We start from the raw sequence: 17,473 nt of genomic DNA, 5'->3' as shown, positions 1-17,473 counted from the left end.
GGGATCAGCGCGTTTATGCACAGGAGTAGTGAATGGAGACTACAGCTATGATTTTAAATGACTTGATTAATTCTGAAACAACACTTCAGAGTCCATTACATCCAGCAGGTGTTGGGGTTCAGCCCGCACTTCCGTTGCATATTCAGGCTGCCTTCCCCTTAAACTGCACAAGAATGTCATCTTTATTGGCCCCTTTTTTTTGTGCCCAGCACTCCTTTCCTCCCCCTTGGCCCTCCTTTTTTTACAGCAGGACAGGAGGGGCAGGTTTGGGATAGAAGTGTCCCTGCTGAGGCTGCTGGCCTCTGTCGATCTGCCCCTTGTCCCATGAGCAGTACTGCAGGGATGGAGAAAACGACAGCAAATCACCGAAATCATCTGAGCTTCAGGGCTGACTGGGTCTGGATAAAGCAGGGAGCAGTGTGCTGCAAACTCTTGCCATACATCACTCTGTAGGGACAGCCTTTTATAGGGATCAGTTGTCAGGGGGCTTTATTATGTGCTTGTTGCCTTTATTGGGGTCTTTGTGGCCTGATCCCGATGCTCTCTGTGTCTTGTTTCAGCCAGAATAATTGCTGCAGTTTGGGGAGTTCAGCCCAGCAGAGCCACTGCTCTGACACAAACAAGGTCCTATTCAGGGAGAGCACTGGAACGACGGCTCCATGGCCAGGGTGCTCCTTCCCATGAATAAGGGGACAAAAGTCTGGGGGTAATGAGAAGTGCAGCATTGGAGTGTTTGTTTTACAGACAGTGGCTCATTCTGCAGGCTGTCCTCTGGAGGCAAGGGAAATTCTGTCTGGGGTCGGGAGTCTCCCCAAGGAAGAGGCTCCTGTTTGCCCTGAATCTGCAACTCCTCCCAGGAGAGGTGACAGTGCATGAGCCTGCTTGGAGTCCATGGAAATCAGTGGGAGCCTGTCTGCATCACAGAATGTGCCTTGACAGGACAAGCTCAACACTTGGCTGAAGTGTATGAGAGGATCTACTCGGAGACATTTGTTGGGGAGGGAAAGGGTGTAGGACTTGCCCTAAGGCTCTGCTGGAAAGCATTCCTGGCTCAGACCCTCCGAGGGAGCAGAGGGTGATGTGTACTGAGCTCTGTAGGAAGCTGCTTGTCAGGCATCAGATGAGAAGTAGTTCTATAGGGTTCAGACCTCTGTAAACAAACTGTCAGGGAAATATCTGGCATGACACGGAAATGCAGGGTTTGGGTTGTTGTGGGTTTTGGGTTACATTTCTTGTGGGAAAATACTTAGATTTTTCTATCTTGTGTTTTCCCTTGATGCTTCATCAGACTTTTATTTCATTTTTAGGGTAGATGGAAAATAGCATAGACTGTTCATCTGTGAAAATAGTGCTTTTCCTATAGGATGCTTAACTGCAGTGAGGAAGAAAACAGCTTTGAGAAAGGTAGAGCCCTTAGTATCTGCAATTGTTTGAAGTCTTCATCTGTGTGAAGACAATTATCTTCATTTTAGAGCGCTGGCGGTACTTCTTTTAAGGGGAGGATGGAGCTTGATTGGAAACTAAAATCCAAATGTACCTAAACATTTGGATTGATTGAAATCTGACCCTAGAAAGCAGGGAAGACCTAGGAGCAAACCTGGACTGGATCCCAGGAGCAGGCAGCTCAGTTCTTTCCTAGCCTTGCATAATTCTGGTAATGTATTTTCTGTGTAATAACTTTACTTAACTATCAGGTCAGACACTGAGCTCCCCAAAGGCTGCCTGGGGCTGTGTGTGCTGTAATGACACAGGTCATTTTCTTGGCAGATCCTTCTGTTTCCAGTCAGTGTTGATGTGACCTGTGCTCTGACCAAGAACCCATTGGACAGCAGAGGGTCAGTGCAAGACAAGGTTTTACCTCAGGGCTCCATGGCAAATGTCTGGTGCTTCCTGGGCTCACAGGCCCAGGAGTTTGCCTGCATTAAAAAAGGGACCTTAAGAACCACCTTCTTCAGATGGAGGCAAAGTCTTGCAGACTGGGGGATCATTCCATTATTTACTTCCATCTGAAATGGAAGGGGGACAGAGTTTTGTTCTTTAATACAGAGGGCCTTGGTGGGGCTGGACGGAGGCGTGTACCTGCCTACAGAAGGCTGGGATGGCCCTTGAGCTGTGCATTGTTCTACTCATGCATTTCAGACCACTTGTTATCCTCAGTCATTGCTCTCTCTGATGGGTCCAAACCCTACAGACATTTTTAGTCTGCTAAGATATTCTCCTTCATCCATAGGCTGGCTGCAGAGAAAGCCCTGGGCTGAAATCCAGTCCCTGCAGTTCCCCAGGGTCATTTAACCTGTCTTTGATTGCATCTTCTGGCTTTGGACATCAGAATGGGAAGAGTAAACAAACAGGTTTTGCCCTGTAGCCAGTGCTGCAGTACTGTGTACTTGTCTAGGTTTATTTTTCCCTTTTTATAGTAACATTTTTGTGTGTGTGTGGTTCTCCTCCTACTTTAAAACACAAAACCTCCAGCTGCTTCATCATGTTTCCGACTCTTCCCAGAGCTCCCACTGATATGTTCTGGTGGCAAGGGGCCCAAGCTGAATCCTGATGCAGAAGTTTTCCTGCAGGGACCCTGACAGCCCACAGCAGAAGCTCAGCAAACCAAGGCCTCAGTGTTCCTACCTGTGGCACCAGGAAATGGCTGAATAAGACATGTCAGGTGGGTGATAAGTGCAGATGGAGGTGGGGAACAGCCTACAGGAGAGATGGTTGTGATCAGAACAGAGTCCTAAATGGTGGCTGCTGGTGGCAAGAGCCAGCTGGAATGCAGAGCTCTGGCTGTCCCCCAGCTCTCCCCTCCCCGGGTGTGCCCTGGAAGCTGCTGTCCAGGCCCTGCCTGCATCGCCACTTACAGAGAGGGACGGTTCACTGCGCAGCAGTAAATAAAGTCTCTCAGGAGATCCAGGTCCTTCAGAGCAGGGATGTTTTCTGAGCAAAGGTGCCTGTGCTGGGTAACATGCAGCATGGCTTGGGAGTAGACACAGCAATGTACCCAGAAAACCAACCTCTGGTACAAGTGTGCCAGCCAGCAGCAGAGGTGACTGACAGGGCTCTGTGCCCAGAGCCTGCTCTGTGCAGGCAGAACCAGTCCTTCTGAAGCTGTTCCTGACCTGGGGCACCTTTCTGTGAAGTGTCCCCACTCTGCACAGCCGCCTCTCCTCCCACCCGAGCTAGCAAGGAGGCTCCTGCACACGGGCACGGGCAACTGTAGGCATTCACTGCGACTCCCAAACCAGGGGTTATTTATATCCCAAATCCCATTTCTCAGCACTGTCACTTTTTCCCTTACAGGGAACGAGAAGCCAGTGAAAGGGACTTTTGGTGACATCCCCCCTGTTTAATGAAGCTTGGAGTTCTGGGCAAGTGAGTCGAAGTGCCATTATTATCTGCATGAGCGGGCGAGGCCGAGGGTCCAGCAGCATGCACAGAGCTCCCAAAATGTGCACATTGATCACGGCTAATCAGAGTGCCCGGGTCAGGGGGGCTATGGGGACCCAGGGGGCTGGAAAAATGACAAATGAAGCAGCAGAGCTCGGGGTTAATGCGATATTCAAACAGAATGAGGCATTCAGTTTCTTAGGAGCTCGTCACTTTTCCTTTCCTCTGACATTTTGCTAGAGACTGCAATGAAAAGGCAGAGTGTGAGAGCGTGTGAGAGAGCAGTGTCCTAACAGGGATGGGAGGAGAAAGTGCTTCAAGGGGATCTAAAGGGCATAAGGGAAAGGTGTGGGGGGAGTGCAATCCTTCATCCTCCTCACTTTCCTAGTGCTTTCCACTCTTTTGGAGTAGAACCCTTTTTTGTTTGTTTTCCAAAGATGATTCTGCTTTGGGACCTTTGTGGTTTGTACAGCCAACACTAACCTGTTACTCTGCAAAAAACGTGCTCAGGCTGGCTTGTGGCTGAAGTGGAGATATTTGGGGTGTATCTTGGGCTGGAGCTCTGCTCCCCCATGGCTAAGTTTAGCATTGTAAGAGGTGAGGAGCTGTGTGGGGTGCTGTTTTTTTTTTTTCCCAGAACCACTGCATTGAAGGCTGCAGCAAAACATATGTGTTGGAAGCAGCGCTCTTACTTTATGTGGGCTTCTCATGACTTTGTGGTTTCTTAATGATACATACCTCACCAGAGGAGTTTAAAGTGTCTGTTAAAAATTCCCTGTATTTCCAGTGCTTTGCATGCTGGAAGCATAGCTGGTAATGCATAGCAATCATACTTTAGAGGCATAAATGGTATCTACCAGCTCCTGTCTGTAACTGGATGGACCAGAGCGCAGGTTTGGAGGTTAATTCCAGGCACCCCTGCAGGAAGTCCCTGCTGCCAGCTCTGGGCTCTCACCAGAGAAATGGTTGGGTTATGGCTCAGGTGAGGCTGGTACACGCTCTGAGGAAATTAGCACCCTGTGCTCCAGGGAACCCTTAGCAAGAGCCTGCCTGGAATTAATGAGTGGAGAGATTTATTTGGTGCTCTCCAGGTTAGAGGGACATAACGCTCTAAAGCATGAGAGGGGCTTGAGGAATCGAGGGTCAGAGCTCCTGGAAGATGGTGCAGATTCAGTCAGTTGCCGTGCAGAGCACAGTGCTGAGCTCAGCTCTTGGGAAGGGACTACACCAGGAGACCTGGAGATCCTGCTCTGTGCAGCAGAACTCTAGGGGGGAGATGCAGCCAGGACCAAGCACTTGCCCTTGATCAATCGGGCCATCTCTTCTCTATGCAGCTCTTTATCAGGAAATCATGCCTGAAAAATTAGTCTGATTTTCCTTTTTTTAGTGGAGTTTCCTGCCCCTCAGACAAATTATAGTTCTCATGTTTTACTTTGTCTCCCCCAACTCTTTTTCCTAAGCATTTTTTTTCTTGGAAAATCTGGAAATTATTTTTTTTCTTACTTGCAGTTACTTCAGTTTTTGCAAGAGATTACCAAATGATTTTGATGTTCTATCCCAGATGCAGATAACTGAGTCTGCCCGGTGGGACACTGCAGGGCTTGACCAGGAGACTGTGTGGGGTTGGCAAGAGGAAACCTGTGAGTCATGGCACTGCACTGCAGGGAACAGGAAATTTCTTCTTTCAGGCTGCTCTCTGGAATAGTGTCACAATGAAGGAAGGGAAGGAGAAAGGCAGAGTGAGAGGATGAGAGGAAGCACTTGGCTGTTTGGCTGGTCACTTTGGTGCATTACAGTCCCAGTTCAGCAGTGGGGAGAGCAGCCTGGTAATGTCACCAGTCTGGTGACTGCAGCCTCCCAAGTTTGGGATAGCACAGCTCTAATGATCACACGGCGGTGTCAGGAATGTGTAAGAGGAACAGTGACAATGTAGAACATGGCAAAGCCCCTGGATTTCATTTTCCCCACACACTGCAAAAAGCGCAACAGATGGAAGGAAAACCTTGGGAGAACAATCGGTGAGGTGGGGCTCCGGACATGGGAATTCAGCTCTCTCTTTTCCCACTGCGGTGGCACAAGACCTGGGATAAGCAAATTAATTTTTTTGTTTGTTTGTTTCTCCTTTGTTTTGCAGATCATTTCAAGATGTTCTTTTTTCTCCCGTCTGTTTTGACTATCAGTTCTTCGGGGCTGGCATGATTTCATGTTATCTCCCTCTCAGAGAGGGGCTTTCTTCCAGCATGAGCCTGTCCTGAAGTACAGCAGAACAATGCTGAGTATTTGTTAATGCTGACAGCAGAATTATTTAATTTTCCCCTGCTCTAACCAGTCCTGCAGTCTGCTGCTGCCTTTGGTGTGAGGTACTTGGCAACATTTTTCTAAGACAAGCTCTCTCTCCTCATCAAGCTTCTGTCTCAGAGATGCATGTGAAGCCTTTCAGTTTATTCACCCTTTAGTCAGATGCCTGACCTCTTCTGAACAGTGCTCAGCTTATGACCTCTTCCCAATAAACAAGTTTCAAACAAGCTGCCACATCAGATTTTGTGCAGGAATGACTGTGAGACAGCAAGGAAAGCTGATCATGCCAAGTAGAGCTCTTTTGGCCAGACCTCTCTCTTCTTCCCTGCAGGAATTAATTTACATTTTTGGAAGAGCACGACTATCTCACTGAAAAGAAGTGATATAATTTCTCCTGCATTGAGAGATCTGCTGTTCTGTGGGGAATGAAGTGTATTTAATTAGGCAAAATATTCTTAGTGAGTTGTCCTGAAATGAACATTGTCCAGGGCACTTGGGTTGGGTGTTAATTCCGTGGTGAAGGAAACACCACGGCAGCAGGTTTGGTGTTCAGTTCAGTGGGACTCCTTCTTCCTCCCTGTTACTCCAATAAAAATGGAAGCTAGCTGGAAGCCTGATTATCAATTGACCAATTATCAATTGGCCAAAGGAAGTGAACTGAGCCATCTCCTCTATGCCTTTTGATTGTACAGCTTGTGACTGTTCAAATCACAGGAACTGAAGGTTCTAATGAATTTTCAAAAAGTTTTTAATAACTCATTAATTGTGATGTTAAACAACGAGATTGTTGGTCAAGTGCTGTATTAGTCCATATAAGATTGAAGTCTTGGTTATTTTTTTTTTCTTTTTGGAAAGGATTGGGCAGTGGACATTAGAATGTTTGGAATGCACAGCTGAAACTACATCATATTGCCTTTGTGCTCAAGTCTTGATCCTAATTCTGATGAAGGGAATTCATGATCTCACTTTTATCATTTTGGGAAAATCCCAGATAATTTTCAAGGTGAAAAAAAAAAGCCTCCTGATAAAATTTAAGGTTTCTTCCTTGCATTTCCCGGTGGATCCAAAGGAAACTTAAACTACTTAATTAGGAGATGATGCCAGCTATGGAAGTGTGGCCTTGGTGGTCAGCCTGCGAGATGGGGTAAGGCTCAGGGAAACACCTGGGCTTGGGGGGGTTAGAGATTTTGAGACTTTGGGGTTCTTGTTTCTGAGGAAAGAGAAAGAGCTTTTCACAGCTCTTTGAATCATCCTCATTAAGACCTTGTCTCTGCTTAGTGTCCTTGCTGGGAGGATCATATCCTTCTTGAGCAGATGTCAGGAATGAACTGGGATGCTTGTACTCAGTCCATCCTGAGGCTGACACTGTCTGTGCTGCTCTCTACCCCTGGATAGTCTTCAAGGAGTCACTTGGGTTGTATAAGGAGAAGGTAGTTGAGAGCACCAAAAAGCCAAGATGCTGTGACAGAAACAGTGAAATTGAGGCCCTAAATCGGGAAGCTGAAACAGAGCTGAACATTTCACATTAAGGGTTCAGAACTGGAAATAACTGATGGAGCTGATAACATTCCTCCCATACGCCTCCTGCACAGCAACCTGGTGCTCCCTTGTCCATCCCTTCCCTTTGACTCTGTTGGACTCTGCACACACGCGCCTGTTTTCCATCAGCTGCGGTGCTCCTGCTGCTGCCAGGGAGACAGGATGGCTCAGGAGCCCTGTAGTCACTTGGACAGCTTAGCTTGTGCCTGGCCAGGCATGCTGAGACCCCTGGCATCTGCTCCTCTCACAGGTTTTGGTTCCACACTGACTCCTGAGAGCGTTCTACTCCAGAGCCCCCGCACTGCTCCGCAAGCTCCTGGCAGGGGAGCAGTGCTACGGGCCCATCGGGACACCCTGGCACAGGCAGGCCGAGGGCCCTGTGTGCAGGATCCCATGGCACCATCAACACGGGGCCATAGGCCGGTTCAGCTCCCAGAGCAGAGGCCTATCCCAGATCCTGACATTCCTGACTTGAATTCTTGCTTAACAGCACTGTTACCTTTGCTTGATAAATGCCTTGAGGACTTTGCTTAATAAGCACTGTGAGGAGCTATGTTTGCAATCTCTCGAAATGCTGTTTCTGAAAACAAAATTGCCAGTTCTCCATTTTCCTGCTCTCTTTTATTAGTGAAATTTTAAAATTAGCAGGTATTGGGAATTTCTTCAACTTTACAATTAATCATGTGAAGCTAAAAGAAAACTGGATAAAAATATAGTAATTTCTTGCTGACTGCGTTTTACTTGATGTGTAATACCTTGCTATTTAATTCCATTTGTGAAATCAGGCCACAGAGCTTCAGGGCATTCTTAAGCTTTCCTTGTGTCAGTTCAAGTAATATCTTCCCTTGGTTTATTGATCTGAATTAATCTGTCGTGCATTACAGTTCATTTATAGTTTGAAACGTTAGTCTGAGGAGAATGTTAAGGACTTAATCCCTACATTCCCGCCGTTCCAAGCCGCGGGGACGCGGCCGGACAGCAGGGGGCGCCGTCCCGGCCTCCACATTGGGGACGGCGCTCACGAGGCGATCACGTGGCCGCGCGCGCCCCCGTTCAACCGAGGCACGCGCGGCGAGGCGGGAAGCGCGAGCCCCGCCTCGCCCCTCAGGCGCGTGAGGCTCCCCTCAGGAGTGAGGCGGGAAGCGCGAGCCGCTCCCCTCAGGCGCGTGAGGCTCCCCTCAGGAGTGAGGCGGGAAGAGCGAGCCCGCACATCCCTTCAGGCTGTTCCCTGAGGCTTCCTCTGGATTTTGTCGGTAAGGAAGCTTTACGTGATGGGAAAGGGAGGGAGCAATTGATCCCTGGACACTTAAAGTTGTCCTTGGCTTGTTGCGGTATGTGTAATATGCTATGAATGCAGAGGTTAAAAATCAGCTCTTAATTGATGACACATATGTTGTCTGTGCCACAGCTCGGTTTCAACAAGATCGCTAGCTTTAAAAATGTTAACGTTTTATTACAAAACAAGAAAAAAAAACCACGAAAGAAACAAAACCCAAAAACAACAGAATAAAACGAAGCTTGTAAAAAAACAAACAAACAAACCAAAACAAAAAAAAACCTGAAAACGAACATAAGTTTCTCTTCAAAGCAGTGCATCTGCTTCAAGGTGTCTGGTCTCCTAGGATGCTTCCTTGTAAAATCTGAGGTGTTTAAAAAGTATTGTTTTCTACCTAGTGCTGAAAGGAGCAAATGTTTGAAAGTTTTTGGTTTTGTTCTTAGTATTGGGTTTGGGATTTTTTTTGTTGGTTTGGGTTGTTGATTTTTTTTGGCGCTTTTTTGTGGTGGTGTTGTTTTTTAGTGTTTTTTATTGATTGGTTGTTTTGGACTTTTTTTTCGTTTGGGTTTTTTGGTGTATTTTTGGTGGGGTTTTCTTTGGTTGTTTTTTGGGGGGTGGGGTGGTGTTTTTTGTGTTCTTGGTTTTGGGGTTTGTTGCTGTTGTGGTTTTGGCTGTTTGCTTCGTGTTTGTGTGGTTTTGTGTAACCGAAAAAAGAATTGGAAGGACTGGTTGTTTGGGTGTTCCTGAGTAAATGGCGCAAGTGGATACTGTAACGAGGGCGTAACAAGCTCTTTTGCTGAAGGCTTTTTGAACAGAGTTGCACAGCGGGAAGCGTCGTCCTCCTTCCCCCCCCCCCTCCCCTCAGGCGCGTGAGGGCTCCCTCAGGCGAGAGGCGGGAAAACGCCGGTCCCCCCTCAGGCGCGTGAGGCTCCCCTCAGGAGTGAGGCGGGAAGCGCGAGCCGCTCCCCTCAGGCGCGTGAGGCTCCCCTCAGGCGTGAGGCGGGAAGAGCGAGCCCGCACATCCCTTCAGGTTTTTCCCTGAGGCTTCCTCTGGATTTTGTCGGTAAGGAAGCTTTACGTGATGGGAAAGGGAGGGAGCAATTGATCCCTGGACACTTAAAGTTGTCCTTGGCTTGTTGCGGTATGTGTAATATGCTATGAATGCAGAGGTTAAAAATCAGCTCTTAATTGATGACACATATGTTGTCTATGCCACAGCTCGGTTTCAACAAGATCGCTAGCTTTAAAAATGTTAAGATTTTATTACAAAACAAGAAAAAAAAAAAAAACCGAAAGAAACAAAACCCCAAAACAACAGAGTAAAAGGAAGCTTATAAAAACAAACAAACAAAAAAACAAAAACAATTAAAACGAACATAAATTTCCTTTCAAAGCAGTGCATCTGCTTCAAGGTGTCTGGTCTCCTAGGATGCTTCCTTGTAAAATCTGAGGTGTTTAAAAAGTATTGTTTTCTACCTAGTGCTGAAAGGAGCAAATGTTTGAAAGTTTTTGGTTTTGTTCTTAGTATTTGGTTTGGGTTGTTGGGGGTTTTTTTGGCTTTTTTTTGTGGTAGTGTTGTTTTTTGGTGGTTTTTTGATTGTTTGGTTTGGGGTTTTTTTTGGTTTGGGTTTTTTGGTGTTGTTTTTTGGTGTTTTTTTTTTTTTGGTTGTTTTTTGGGGGGTGGTGTTTTTTTGTGTTCTTGGTTTTGGGGTTTGTTGCTGTTGTGGTTTTGGTTGTTTGCTTCATGTTTGTGTGGTTTTGTGTAACCGAAAAAAGAATTGGAAGGACTGGTTGTTTGGGTGTTCCTGAGTAAATGGCGCAAGTGGATACTGTAACGAGGGCGTAACAAGCTCTTTTGCTGAAGGCTTTTTGAACAGAGTTGCACAGCGGGAAGCGTCGTCCTCCTTCCCCCCCCCCTCCCCTCAGGCGCGTGAGGGCTCCCTCAGGCGTGAGGCGGGAAGAGCGAGCCCGCATATCCCTTCAGGCTGTTCCTTGAGGCTTCCTCTGGATTTTGTTGGTACGAAAGCTGTGCTTGCTGGGGAAGGGAGTGCTTTCCGGCACTTTGGGGTGCTGGGTGGTGCCTGGCCTCGGCTACGGGGTTGGAGTCCTGGTCTCAATTTCCTTATTCTTGAATGATGATGCCATATCCTTCCTGCTGCTCCCAAGATGGGTTTGAGGAAAAAGCGGGTTTGCCAGATTGGGAAGCAATGCCCAGCTAGTTTTGGCAAGAGAGGGCCCTCCAAGAGGTTTAGACTGTTTCTCACTGTGCCAGGCTGGAAGCAGGTCCATGTCTCACCATTTGGCTGGGAAAAAGATTTGCATCCTGTGGTTCCAAAGCAGGTGAACTCTGCGCAATATTGTACTAAGAGGTTTAAGCCACTTCTTCGGAGTGGGAGGTTTTTTGTACTTGCCTGTTGTGCCCTCAGGTTGGTGAGGTTTTTGCTGAAGAGCTTTCCTTCTAACGTGTCAGGTAGTAGGAGAGTACAGAAGGGGATGCACCTGTGAGAGCTGGACACTTACAGCTGTCCCTGGCTTGTTGCGTATGTTGTATGTGTTCTAATCTACTGTGAATGCAGAGGTTAAATCAGCTCTTAATTGATAATGAGGTATGTGTTGTCCCTGCCACAACTTGTTTTGAAAAGGATCAATAGCTTTAAGAATGTGAGGACTTTGTATAAAAAGAAACAAAAAGTAACTAAACCCAGAAAAACCCAAGCCAAGCAAACAAAACCCAAAAAAACAACAGGAAAAACCCCAGGCCTATAAAAAAAGCCTCAACAATCAACATAATTTCCCCCTCAAAGCAGACCATCTGATTCAAGGTGTCTATAGTCTCCCAGGATGCTTTCTTTGTACACTCTCAGTGTTTAAAATGTATTGGTTTCTGGCTAGCACTGAAAAAAGCAAGAATTTGGAGTTGGTTGGTTTTGTCTTGATATTTTTGTTTGCGTGTTTCATTTTTGTGTGGTTTGATGCAACAGACAAAAATTGAAGCATTGGTTGTTTGGGGGTTTCTGGGTAAATGGAACCAGGTGGATGCTGTAACAAGCTCTTCTGGTACGGATTGGGAAAGCAGTTGCACTAGCTCATCAAAGAGCAGGTCTTCAGCTGGAAAGCTTTAAATTTCTCAGTATCCCCCAGAAAGGAATGTTTGGAGTTGGGTAAGGGTTGCATTTTTGGAAAGGGGTTGCAGCATTGCTCCTGTACGGGTAGGGAGGCAGAGGCCTGGGGAGAGAGCAACATGTTATGATACTGAGGTTTGGAGAAAGGAAATAATTATGACTGTATCAGTTAAGTGTCAGTCATTCTGTCTCTCACTGTATTGAAATGTTCAGTTCTAGTGACTGGTGGTAAAAGAGATGAGTGTTGTGAAGGGAAAATTCTAATGGAGGGAAGCAAGAGGAAAAAAACCTGTCTAAGACAATTTCTGGCATGCAGTTGGGTTCCTGGTGCAGACAGATTGGCTGATGTTGATTGTTGACAGCTTCTGCAGCTTGCTAATTACAACTGTAAAAAATTCAGGTGAATGACAGGAACTTGAAATGTTAATTCTGCTCTTTTTATTTTGCAGCTGCAACTGTTAGTTGGCTCTTGCCGTAATTGATGGACACTGCCAGTTGCTTAGACAGATGGGAATTAATGCTGGTGTTCCCATTAGAACTTGCCATCACAATCATGTTGGCGTTAGTCTCCTGCACAGAGTTGATGTGTGTAAGCCAACGTGTGTGGAAGGAGCGAACACAGGTCATACCTACGGTCCTTCCTTCCAAGGCATTGAAGCCACCCATCCAACACAAAGCTGATGAACTGCTTGCCAGGTTAGTACATGTAAGAATAGGCCCTCTGGTTTTCCTGAGCTTCTGGAAAAGGTTACATGTTGATAAATATTGCTATAATCATGTGGTAGTCTTAAGACTTGTGTTAAGTTGTTATGATTGTTCCTCATCAGAAATGGCAACTGTAGTCTTGGCTGGTGTCTCTGAGTTGTAGTCACCTGCACACCACATGAATTCGAAACTATAATGCTGGTTGAAAGGAAAATGCTAGAGGTAGGGTAAGTAAAGCAGTTAATAATGTCATATAATAGGGGAAAGTAGCAGTGGAGTTGGGTTTCTCCTAAATAGAGGCATAATCCAGGTGGATGAAATGATTGGTCACTGACCTGCAAGTGAGCCTGATTTCTATGGGGGCAGGAGAGCTGGCTTATGTAAAATCTTGATCTCGCTGAGTGTGGACTTACTTCAGCTTTGCAGGGCTGGGTTGCTGAGGAAAGGACTTGGTACTTTCTAGAGGTTCAGCCTGTGAGGGTGAAGCAAGTTAGCACATGCAAAGCGCCACTCATGTGGCCAGGGAGCTGCAGAAGTGTCAGTACAGGTTGATGAAACGTTGGCTGCTTTTTGACTAGGGAAGAAAGTTCATAAATTCTGAGGTCTCATAAGCTTTTTTTTTTTTTTTTTTGTTTAGCAGCTTACAGAACACTTCACAATGGTAAGGAAAAGACTTCTTTCCTTGATGTTCAGAGGTTGCAGCGAGCCGGACTGTCATCGCCGGAGGCATCTGTGAGCTGTATTCGGAGGTAGGCTGACAGAACACACAGTAGCTCAGCTGGAGATGCCAGTGTACCTACCTGCTGGTTGCTGAGAGGTCATGCACACACAGCCCCCTCTCCTGCGACCAAATAGGTGCCTCCCCTCAGACCCAGCAGGTCTGCCTGGTCACTCAGACTCAGAGCGGAGGTGTGAGCAGCTGCACAGGGGCCCTTCCCCAGCCTGGCAGCAGAGCTGTGGTGCGCGTAGTCATGCACTCACATGCAGCATAGGAGATGTTTGACGCTCAAGGTAGGAGCGTGTTGCCCACTGCTATGCCAATTACTGGATATTAATGGCAGGATATCATGCATATGCCTAAACTGGGAAGCAGAAGGTTAATAGATGAACAGCACCAGAAGATCCCATTTATCAGTTTCTATTTATCTCTCCTTGGGAGGTGGCAGGTTTACAGTAAATACCTTCTGTCCTCCTAATTTCCTAATGATGGGGATAATGATGGAGAATGGTGAAGTCATTAACTGGGACAGCCTCTGTGCATCACTCTGTCAACCACATCTCTCCAAGACCTGCAATGAAAAGTGATAGGCCCCAGCTGTTCAACAGATTATGTTCCCTTCCCCCTTCCCCATGCTCAACCCCATTTGCAGGCTTAGCAATTAAAAAGAGGGGAAAAAAGTCCCAGAAACTGAAAAACAAAAACCAGTCCCTTTCTCTGCCACAGCAGTGATTGCCCAGTCTGCCCTGCACTTTTGGTGTTGGGTGTACCAGTCCAATCCCATTCCTGTGCTGCCAGTTAAATGTAGTGTTATCCTGGGGTCTGATGGTGTCACTGGGGCCAGGTGTGGAGCACGGGAGGGAAACCTTGAAGGAGATGGTGTTTCTGGTGTTAAATGCCTGTAAAAACGGCAGCACTTCTCTGTGTCTGAGTCTGTGTCTTGGGGTACTGATGGATTTTGGAGGTTGCAAATGGTGGTGGAACGGGTGGACTGTGGTTCTAGATCTGATTGCTTTAAGGTACAGGTTCCACAGGATAGAAAGGTGTTCCTGGAAGATGAACCAAAGTTCAAATGAAGATGTACGTAAGTAAATTGTTGCTTTGAAAAGACTGTCTTTTTTCCTGCAATGACATTTCTATATTACTGACTCCAGAGTTTTCTTATGTTTGTTTCACATTTGGCATTTTTTTCACATTTGGACAGTGGCTGTGATAACTGTTGCATTACTGTTTTTAAAGAGTTAAGAGTGGTTTCACGATTATAACAGCCACTGATTTATCCAGTGAGGGCTTGTGATTATTGCCATCCCTATTTCAAATACTGCGTTTCTCTGTGAGGTTGGGACCCGCCTCCCTACCCAGGGGCATTTGGGTGATATAATACTTTCACAGTGAGATGTCTTTTTTTCCCTTGATTTTTCTAACTGGTGAGTTAAAACCATAGCTTTGCCTGTAGCAAACCTATAGGCATTGCTGTGGCTTGGAGTACTGTATGGCAGAGCCATCCAAGGTACCCTGTGGGTTGTACCTTTTGCTCCTGACTGCCATTTGCTGTTCCTGAGAGTCTGGCCTTCTGCTTGGGCATGCTATGAAAAGACAGGCCTGCCTGAAGTGCGGTTTTCCTGTGCATCCACCATGTACTGGGCTCATAAAAGAACTCTTAAGCTGTCGGAGCTTTGTGTTATAAGGGTTCATTAACTTTCAGATGTTTCAACTGAGAAATTTCAGAGCTCTCCGCAATAGGCCAGGGTGGCCGGCTCAGCCAAGAGTGTCCCCTGACAGTCAGGTACAGATGTGATTGCTAGTCACAGCACCATAAGAAACCTAATAGTGTCCCAGCACGTGTCATACTTGAGCTGGAGAGGCTGTAAATAATTTTTACTGGGCTTTAAGAGATAGGGAAACAGAGGAACCTCTGTCTTGTAGCCTACCAGGAATTTTGCCTGCAGGATAGTAGAGTGTATGCAGTGGTGAAAGAAAGGACTCCAGGACTGACCTTGTTCTGGAGCAGGTGATTAACTGTACTGAGATGCATCAGGCCGGGGTAGATCACAGTGGTACAAAGGTGCATTTTTCTGACTAATGTCTCTGCAAATGGGATATCTGAGCACAAAGAGATGAGAAATGAAAAGCAGTGGAGCAGCTTTCCTGCCTGGGAGGTGTGGTGTTAACCAGTTAGCTCCTTAGACAAATGGAGAACAAATGTTCCCTAAACACTCTTTTCAGAATCTAGATGCTTTTCTCGACCGTACAGACCTACAAAGATTTTATTATTTATTTATTTATTTATTTCTCCAAAGTGATCTGGTAGGTGCGTATTAGGGAGGACCAAGGGATTGGAGTTTCATTAAACACCTCTGGTATCTCGTGGTTAATAACTTTATTTTGTATTTTCAGTCATAAATGCTGAGACAGACGGGGGAAAGGGGAGTTTGATTTCCTGTGTGACAATGCAGCTCACTCTGCTTATGTCGTTAGCTTGGCCTGTGCTCAGGGACTGATGTTAGACCCCAAGGCTTTTCCCCAGTCTTGGTTTAGACATGTGAGAAGTGCCAGTTCACTGGATTCCAGCCACCCCTGGGACAAGCTGCAATGGGCTCCTTGATGGTTTTGCTGTGTCGTGACCCTTGTTGGGTTGTTTTCCAGTCAGGTGGCCTTGCCTGGCTTCTCCTGAAGACAGGCTAGCCAGGACCAAGTGAAGCTAAGCTTTGGAGATTGCAGCCTTTCTGTGTTGTTTTGGTTCCCACAGGAGCTCTTAGCTGAAAATTAGAATATTCTTGGTTGTTAATGTCTTAACTCACTCTGGTCTGGCTCTTCCAGACCCAGAGTAGCCCCCATCAGCAGTGTCTATGGCCAACCTCCCTGCTTTTGACACCTCAGCCTGACACAAATCAGGCTAAACAGAACATGGAATATTAAACAAAAAATATGTTGGCTTCTAAAAAAAGAAAATCATATTAGTCTCTTTAAGCAAATCTATGTGGTAATTTCAGGAAAGCATGAGGTGACTGTTCTCCCTGGGAAGAAAGAGCTGGTATATCTTTGCACATTCGTAAACCAGTTGTACGAAAGACTTAAGAGCATAGCAGGGAGGGAAGTTTTACTTCCTTGAGGAATGTTTGATGGGGAAAATAAAGGCAGGACTAATTGTCTCTGCGGGAATTTGTTTGGGTAGGACAACATCTACAGCACCAAATCCTGAGAAGGATGGATGCTGTTGCAGATAATGCTTGTCAAGTGAAAGAAATGCCACTCGAGCATTGTAATACCTATCCAAAATCATTTTTTCAATTATGTGTAACATACAGCAGTGGATGACTTAAAAATTTATCTTATCTGACAGCACAGAGGCAGCAAAAATGTTAGATTCAAGACCATTTTTAAAGGTGCAGGATGTACATGCTGACCCTCTGGCTATCAGTGGTTTAAAGGAAATGAGAGCAGTTGTTGGCAGGGAGCATTTAGCTCTTTGAAGCTCGCCTGACTGCTTCTGGCTCTGACTGTTACACACAGCCCCAGCTTCCAGAGTGAGTGTAGCAGTGTGTATCTGCAGGACATGATGGATCAACCTAATGCTTTATGCAGATTCTGGCTTCCAGAAACTTTGTCAAAAAGGAAGCTATTAAATGTGTTTTCTTGGAGTAACTAAATTCTCTGTCTCTGCTGGATGAGGTACTGAGGTTAAGGTTGAGGAGGTGGTACATCCTCTAAGTGGCAGTGCTTACGAGGACTACTCTGTACTGCTCAAATATGGCAGAATTCATTAATGGCTGTGGATAAATGTGATATAAATGCAGGGGACTCTTACTCTTCCCTGCCTCTGATTCCAGGTTGCCAGGGAATATTGCCCCAGCATGTGCAAAATCCTGCAACTGTGAAGATATGATGGTTGTTTTAAGAAGAGGCAGCTGGGTATCCAGTATATACTACTGACTGTTTTGGCTCCAAAGGAGTGTCCAGTGCTGCATTTGTCATGGCACTAGGGTGTGTAAAGAAAATCCCAAGAGCTGTAGAGGGTCCCAGGCATCCCCCACTTCTCTCTTCCAAAAGAGAACTATTGTGATTTGTCTTGGTATGAAGGAACCTCTCACTCACTGATCTCAGAATCCACACAGTGTGAGTCTGCCTCTGCGGCTCTTTGTATTGCCTCCTGAAAATCCTTAAAATTAACTTAGGGTAGTAAGCTGAGCTTTCCCTAAATTGTATTTCATTTGGCATTTTACCTTGGCTATGATATTTTTCTTACTCTACATACATCTTTCCCCTTCCTGTCTCTTCTCCTGCTAACAGAGGAAACCTCTGCAGTTCTGTTCTGCTCCCATTTTTCAGCTAAACCATCTGTGACAGAGAGTCAAAGCTCAATGGACTGAGCATGCAGTGTCTTTGGGGGTAACTGCTCTAAGAAATGGGCAGCACTGTGGTGCAGAGCTATGC

General features: G+C 46.2%; 1 long non-coding RNA gene across 6 annotated transcripts in view; it reads left to right on the top strand.

Annotated features, from left to right (window-relative positions):
* The window catches only part of LOC126642761 (uncharacterized), a 222,699-nt gene that overhangs the window by 35,436 nt on the left and 169,790 nt on the right, over window positions 1-17,473 (top strand). For 5 of the 6 annotated variants that reach the window (XR_007629530.1, XR_007629529.1, XR_007629533.1 and 2 more), the window contains 4 exons: window positions 2,503-2,662; window positions 3,295-3,366; window positions 12,066-12,312; window positions 12,959-13,070. This is a non-coding gene — a long non-coding RNA (uncharacterized LOC126642761). The remainder of the gene's footprint in view (window positions 1-2,502; window positions 2,663-3,294; window positions 3,367-12,065; window positions 12,313-12,958; window positions 13,071-17,473) is intronic. The other variant, XR_007629535.1, reaches the window with a different exon arrangement.

Source organism: Myiozetetes cayanensis, unplaced genomic scaffold (genome assembly GCF_022539395.1).
Source record: "Myiozetetes cayanensis isolate MyiCay16 unplaced genomic scaffold, myiCay2020 scf24, whole genome shotgun sequence".
Classification (NCBI taxonomy): domain Eukaryota; kingdom Metazoa; phylum Chordata; class Aves; order Passeriformes; family Tyrannidae; genus Myiozetetes; species Myiozetetes cayanensis.
Note: the sequence above shows the minus strand (reverse complement) of the source record. Positions and strands in the feature narration are given on the sequence as shown.